Genomic DNA, 6,863 nt, shown 5'->3' with positions numbered 1-6,863 from the left:
GACTCCCTTGAAAATTTGGACAGTTGTGTGCGTTGTAAGGGTGGCAGTCCTTCTCCAGCAGCTGTTGCCTTCTACTTGTTTTATTTTAAATCTGGCCAGACATGCCTGGTTCTTTGAGCAGTGATGCTTTATTTCTGAAAGCATAAATCCATTCCAATATTTCATTTGAAGTGAGTTAATTTGATTCCACACCCCCCTCTCCTTCTCTCTCCCCATCCCCACCATGGTCATTTAAGGAACACTTCATATTGATCTAGAAGGTGAAAAGTTCCACGGGATTATGAAACTCACAACAAAAGATAGTGGCTATGTCAGTGGAGGCAAATATGAATTTTAGAGCAGATATGAAAGAGAAATTACTTCACCTGCTTGGAAAACTTCTATTTCTTTCTTAATAAGGCCATTGACTTTCAAACCCATGAGGTGTGGTCTGTTGTTATCACTTCACATAGGCAATGCCAGAAACTCCCCTGTTTTTGTAAATACTGCAGCCTTCAGGGTGGTGCTCTGCTCTGTGTCTATGGCACGCTGGTATGATTATTACTCTTATTCAAGATTGCTTTGCAGATCTACATAGAGCCACTCATGGGCCACACATGGCTTCATAGAGAATGTATTGCCAGGCATTGCTACACACGATGGATGAAAATGCATTGCATGTTTCCTGTTCTTATGGAGTTCAGTCTTTTCAGGGGAATCACCTTTCTTCAGGATCCTTGTGTATTTCCCACAATCTGCCTATTAGAGGATTCCACGGCTCAGTTCCAATATATCTAATTTCTTTCAGGAGACTATGGTTTCTTTTTATGTGTATCGTCTCTTGATAGAAAAGCAATCCAGTTATATACTGATTCTGGATTTTAGATAATTCAAGCGGTAGTTACTAATGCTTGCCTTCAGGATGGTAGCATTCCTTTCTAATGACCCCCTTAAGAGGATGATGGAATTGAAAAAGTCAGGAAAAATGTTGAATATGGTTTTAACTTCATTATTTCTTACCTGTGGCATTTTGGGCAAGTCACTTTGGCCCCCCTCATCTGTAAAGTGAAGCTGTTTAAAGAAAGATTTCTAGCTGGAGATTTTATGTTTCTAGGTCTGCTATCTTAAAAGAACCACACAGTCCTGGGGATTGAATGGTACTAGAATATTATGTGAATAGAGTCAATGTAATACTTCCTCTGACGAAGTACAGCCTGCTATGGAGGATGGTCTTCAGTCATTTGGTAGACCACCTTTTGTCCTACAGGAGAACAGTTTTGTGTTGGGTTTCATACTGTCATCCCTGAAAGTCTGAATCGTGTGGAAGATGGCACCATGCTTGGCAAGAAGGGGATTTATTGTTGACCACAGAATATAAAGTTATTCATCAGGGAGAGATGTAATGTAGCTCTTAAGTAGGTTGCAGTGTACTAGTGAAGACGTGTGTGATTGCCAACTCTGATATTAAATTATTCTTAGTTCAAAGTGGTTGAGATAAAAAAAAAGACTTATTGGTATTCAGCTTCAGATGCCACCCATAGGAGTCATCAGTAATTACTTCAGTGTCAGAACTCAGTGTTTTTTCTAGATCGCTCATGGTCTTTGGTCTGTCATGGCTGACTTTGGAACACAGCCCCTCAAAATCTTTGTGGAAGTATTTTAGGTGTTACCTATAGGATGATGGTCCACATAAGGCAGTTTAGGCAAAGTGATCCCTCTTTGCTTCAATAGTTCTTAGTAGATAGGATGATATTTTGCACATTATTATTTTAATTCACTGTTGGCTTGCATCTTTTGCATACTGAGCTCTAGACTTCTTTGGCTAGAAATGATTGCTTCCTCATTTTGTTTTCTCAGTGACTCATAGTACATAATAAGTACTCAGTCATATATATTGGTTGAAAGAATTAACAAACATCTCTATTATAATTATTCACTTTTAATTCATTGAACAAATATTCAATGAATATCTACTATATTTAGGGCACTGCAAAGAATCTATATAAGCTGCAGTTAACGATTATGGTTATGTCATTTCATGTGAAGTCAATGTCATAGTATCATCAATAGCTCTAAAGTGAATAAAAATCATGGCCATTCGCTACTTCATTTAAAGACGCGGTCAAATGCACTTGCGAGTGGAGCGCCGCTCTCCCCAGAGCCGTCTCACTCTTTTGAAAGCAGGGAGTGTCTGTTATTTATGTTCTGCTCCCTTCCCTGCTTTGTCTGGTTGTCGTTGTTGTTCAACTGCTAAGTCATGTCCGACTTTTTGTGACCCCCGTGGACTGCAGCACACCAGGCTTCTCTGTTCTTCACTCCCTCCTGGAGTTTGCACAAACTCATGCCCATTGAGTTGGTGATGCCATCCAACCATCTCATCCTCTGTCTCCCTCTTGTCCTGCTCTCAATCTGTCCCAGCATCAGGGTCTTTTCCGATGAGTCGGCTCTTCTTATCAGATGGCCAAAGTATCAGAGTTTCAGCATCAATCCTTCCAACGAATATTCAGGGTTGATTTCTTTTAGGAGTGGTTGGTTTGATCTCTTTTCAGTCCAAGGGACTCTCAAGAGTCTTCTCCAGCACCATAATTTGCAAGGATCAGTTCTTCAGTGCTCAGCCTTCTTTATGGTCCAACTCTTACGTGGATACATGACTATTGGAAAATCCATAGCTTTGAGTATACGGACCTTTGCTGGCAAAATGATATCTCTGGTTTTTAATATGATGTATAGGTTTGTCACAGCTTTTCTTCCATGATGCATGTGTCTTAATTTTGTGGCTGGAGTCACCGTCTACAGGATTTTGGAGCCCAAACAAAATAAAATCTGCCATTGTTTCCACTTTCCCCCCCAACTATTTGCCATGAAGTGATGGGACTGGATCCCATGGTCCTAGTTTTTTGGATGTTGAATTTTAAGTCAGTTTCTTCACTCTCCTCTTTCATCCTCATCAAGAGGCTCTTTAGTTCCTCTTCGCTTTCTGCCATTAGAGCGGTATCATCTACATATCTGAGGTTGTTGATATTTCTCCCAGCAATCTTGATTCCAGCTTGTGATTCCTTCAGCCGAGCAGTTTGCGTGATGTACTCTGCACAGAAGTTAAATAAGCAGGGTGACAATATACAGCGTTGACATATGTGTGCTCTGTGTGGAGCACCAGATAATGAAGTAGGTCAGTGTTTCTTTAACCACTGGCTTTCTCTTGACTTCAAAATAGGAGATTGTGTGGGGCTTGAGGGGTTGGGGGGTGGGGAATCTGTTAGTTTTCAGGTATTTAAGAGATTTAGCTATCATTCTTTTTTTTTTTTTTAATCTCAGCTCTAAATTATAATTGTATATTTGGAAACCTCTTTTGGAGTTTATATCTTTGGAATTTAAAACATATATTTAAATGATATGACCAAGAGTATTTCTGTAATATAAGATGTAAAGACATTTCTACCCTCCTACTTTGCAAACGGTTTAGGTGCCCATCTTTAGCACTTAAGGTAATTCAAAGATGACCTTTCTGCTTTGTCTTTTTACCTCTCTCCTTCAAATTCCCTGATATACAGCGCTTGTCACTTAAAGGGCGCTCAGTGCTGCTACTGCTGCTAAGTCGCTTCAGTCGTGTCCGACTCTGTGCGACCCCATGGACTGCAGACTACCAGGCTTATCCATCCATAGGATTCTCCAGGTAAGAACACTGGAGTGGGTTGCCATTTCCTTCTCCAAAAGGGAGCTCAATAAATATGTGTTAAATAAATGAATCAACAAATGTAGGGTTTGAACGTACCAAGCCATCTTTCAGCTTGAGGATGTAAGGAAGTCTTACTGAAATCTATCTTACGATCACATCAGAAGAACTTTGCAGTTATGGCGCGTGCTAAGTCGCTTCAGGTGTGTCTGACTGTTTGCAACTCCATAGGCTGTAGCCTGCCCGGTGCTTCTGTCCATGGGATTTCCCAGGCAAGAATATTGGAGTGGATTGCCGTTCCCTCTTCCAGGGGGATATTCCCAACCCAGGGGTCGAACCTGAGTCTCTTATGTCTCCTGCACTGGCAGGTGGGTTCTGTGCCACTAGTACCACCTGGGAAACCCTACTGCAGATATGGCAGTGTTGTCCATTCACCCAAGACAAATGAGATATGGGGAGCTTAAAATAAATTCCTGGTTGTATTTAATTGATTCTGTATGAATTAAATGAGGGAAGGATGATGGGGGATTAGTAAAGATTCTGAATGGTTATTTTTAGGAATTTATAATGAAGGATTATTTTCCTGACCTCAGAAGCATCATTACATCAATGTTGCTCTTGAGTTTCAGGATCATTCTGTCCCTGGTAAACCCACCAGGAGCAACTAGAAGAGAGAAATGGAGGAAGAAGCTGACACAGAAGAGGAGCTGGATGTTTGTATAACTGTCTCATCTTCTATGAAACGTACAGACATTTTTATCCCTCCTAGTTTGTGAGTAGTTCAGGCGCCCACCTTCAGCACTTACAGCAACACAAAGGTGGCCTGTCTGGTTTTTCATCACATCATGCTTTTCATTATTTTGTTCTCAGTTTTCATTTTTTAGTGATTGTGTTGCCTTCCAATGTCGTGTCAAGAGTATTTGTATACATACATATATGACATGTGTGCTCAGTCTCCCCGTCATGTCTGACTCTGCAATGCCACAGACTATAGCTCACCAGACTCCTCTGTCCATGGAATTCTCTAGGCAAGAATACTGGAGTGGGCTGCCATTTCCTTCTCCAGTGGATCTTCCTGACTCAGGGATCCAACTCTCGTCTTCTCGTCTCCTGAATTGGCAGGCAGATTTGATACTGCTAGCTCCACCTGGGAAACCCATATACATATATATATTCCTTTAGATTTAGAGACAGAGAGAAACAGAGAGATGGGAAGAGACAGACACAGGGAGACAGAAGTAGAGGTAGTTTTGGTCATAGAGGAAGCTGACTATCACCGACTTGACATTTCTCATGCCTGGGAGGAGGAGTTTGCCAAATATTCTGAGACGGAGTCACATTTAATAGTAATAATTTCCACCTGCTGTCATGTCATCTCAGAATCTGCATACAGGTGGTGGTTTTATTTTTTTCCATCCAAGAATCTTCAGGCACCCTCGAGACATTAATTAGGCTCTGGACGTCTTTGAAGTCGATCCTCTACCTATATACACATGATGAAATGCAGAAGGGGAGAGGTTAATTGAGTAAGACCAAGACCACACAGAAATTCCATGAAAGAGTCCGGAAGGGGACGACTTTCCAGTCTGGGACAAGATCAAGGAAACAGTGAGAGGAGATGCCTGTTGGCCGGTGCTTTAAATTCACCTGGAATTTCCACTCCCATTCATTGAAAAGTGAGCTCCCTTCTTCCCCTTTCCTTCCACAACCATCATAAAAGAAACCTAAAGAACTACAGACTAATTAGCTTCACTTTCAGGATGTGTTACCCTGCAGCCTACAGAGCTGAGATGCTCCCTGGAAAGGACTCTGATGGGTACACCTGACTTCCACTTTCCAGCTGGAGTCTGTGTTCCTGGTTAGAATTGCCATTTCCCTCTCTCTTCCAGTCATCTTCCCACGATTAAATCCAAGAAGGAAAGTAGAAAGTTCACTAAAATTACTCAAGGCAATGGTTTCACCTTCCTCCCACTTAAATTGCATAGAGATTAGTCACTCAGAGAGGCTGAAAACAGTAGGTGAAGAAAACAAGAAATGGAGGGTTTAGAAGTAAGAAACTTCAATGAACGCAAGGTAAAAAACTCAATAAAAACAGTATCTTTCATATTTTTGAATTTGTATTTGACTTTTCAGTAATGTCTCTTTTCTCCAAAATGTTCTGATAAGATCATTGAAGGAGGGACTTGCGAAGAAAATCTCTTTGCATCAGCCTGGGTACCCCACGTAATTCCCTCTGCAAGGGGGAATTATGCAAAACTCTGCAAGGGAGTTTTCCTTTTTTTTTTTTTTGGACTCTTAACCAGAAGCTTTATAAGCAGGGCTCTTGAGATGCTTGTGACAAAACCTGAACCCTGATCTAAGAGGGGAGGACAGGATCACCTGCAATAGGTAGGAAACTCAAATAAGTGCTTGTTGGAAGAGTTACTATCCAAAGCCACTGATTTGTGGCTGTGAAGGAAGTAGCCTGGTTTGGGATGTGCGGGAGCTCAGAGAAGCTCAGATATGTAGCACTGGGATGCTACTGGAGATCAAGCTTGGAGCCTGGTGGGCAGTTGGGGAGGGTGGGCGGTTAAAAGCAGGCTGTAGCAAATCATTTTGAGAGTGAGGAAAGGTTTATATGAATCCATAATGGGCAAGAAAAAAAGGAAGAAAGCAGACTAGACTGAAAACAAAGACAAGGAAAAATTAATTCTTTTCTAATGGAGCAGGAGAAAAATGTACCATGAACAGATGAAAAGCTTTCCTTCTTAAACAAAAGCCCTCAGTGATCCGGGTACCAGGTTTCCTGGCGAGAGCACAACTCCAAGGCGTTGGAAGACTGATTTTGATGAGAGGAACCCAGCAAGACCCTACGAGAGTTCAGGCGGCGGGTTGGTGGATCACTTGGGGGTCCTCTTGCCCCGTCTTTTCTCCTGGGAGTTGAAAGCAGCCTCCCAGGGTGGAGCAGCCTATCTCTGGTTCCGCAAGCCAGACCTCTGCACATAAAGGAAGGCAAGGGCTCTGCCTGCAGCCACAGAGCCGCACAGCTGCTCTGGGGAGGGACACAATGCCATTTTGGCTGAGACTGGATGAAGTGGCTGCCAATTTCCTCTAAGTTTGCCCTCCCTTTCAAAATGCAGAATAACAGCACACAGGCAATCTCAGGTCCTTCTGGCCGTTTTCCCTTTCTGGAGTAATTAGTTGAAATGCACATTATGTTCTCGCCTGGGTC

This window comes from Bos mutus, chromosome 13 (genome assembly GCF_027580195.1).
Source record: "Bos mutus isolate GX-2022 chromosome 13, NWIPB_WYAK_1.1, whole genome shotgun sequence".
NCBI lineage: Eukaryota > Metazoa > Chordata > Mammalia > Artiodactyla > Bovidae > Bos > Bos mutus.
Note: the sequence above shows the minus strand (reverse complement) of the source record.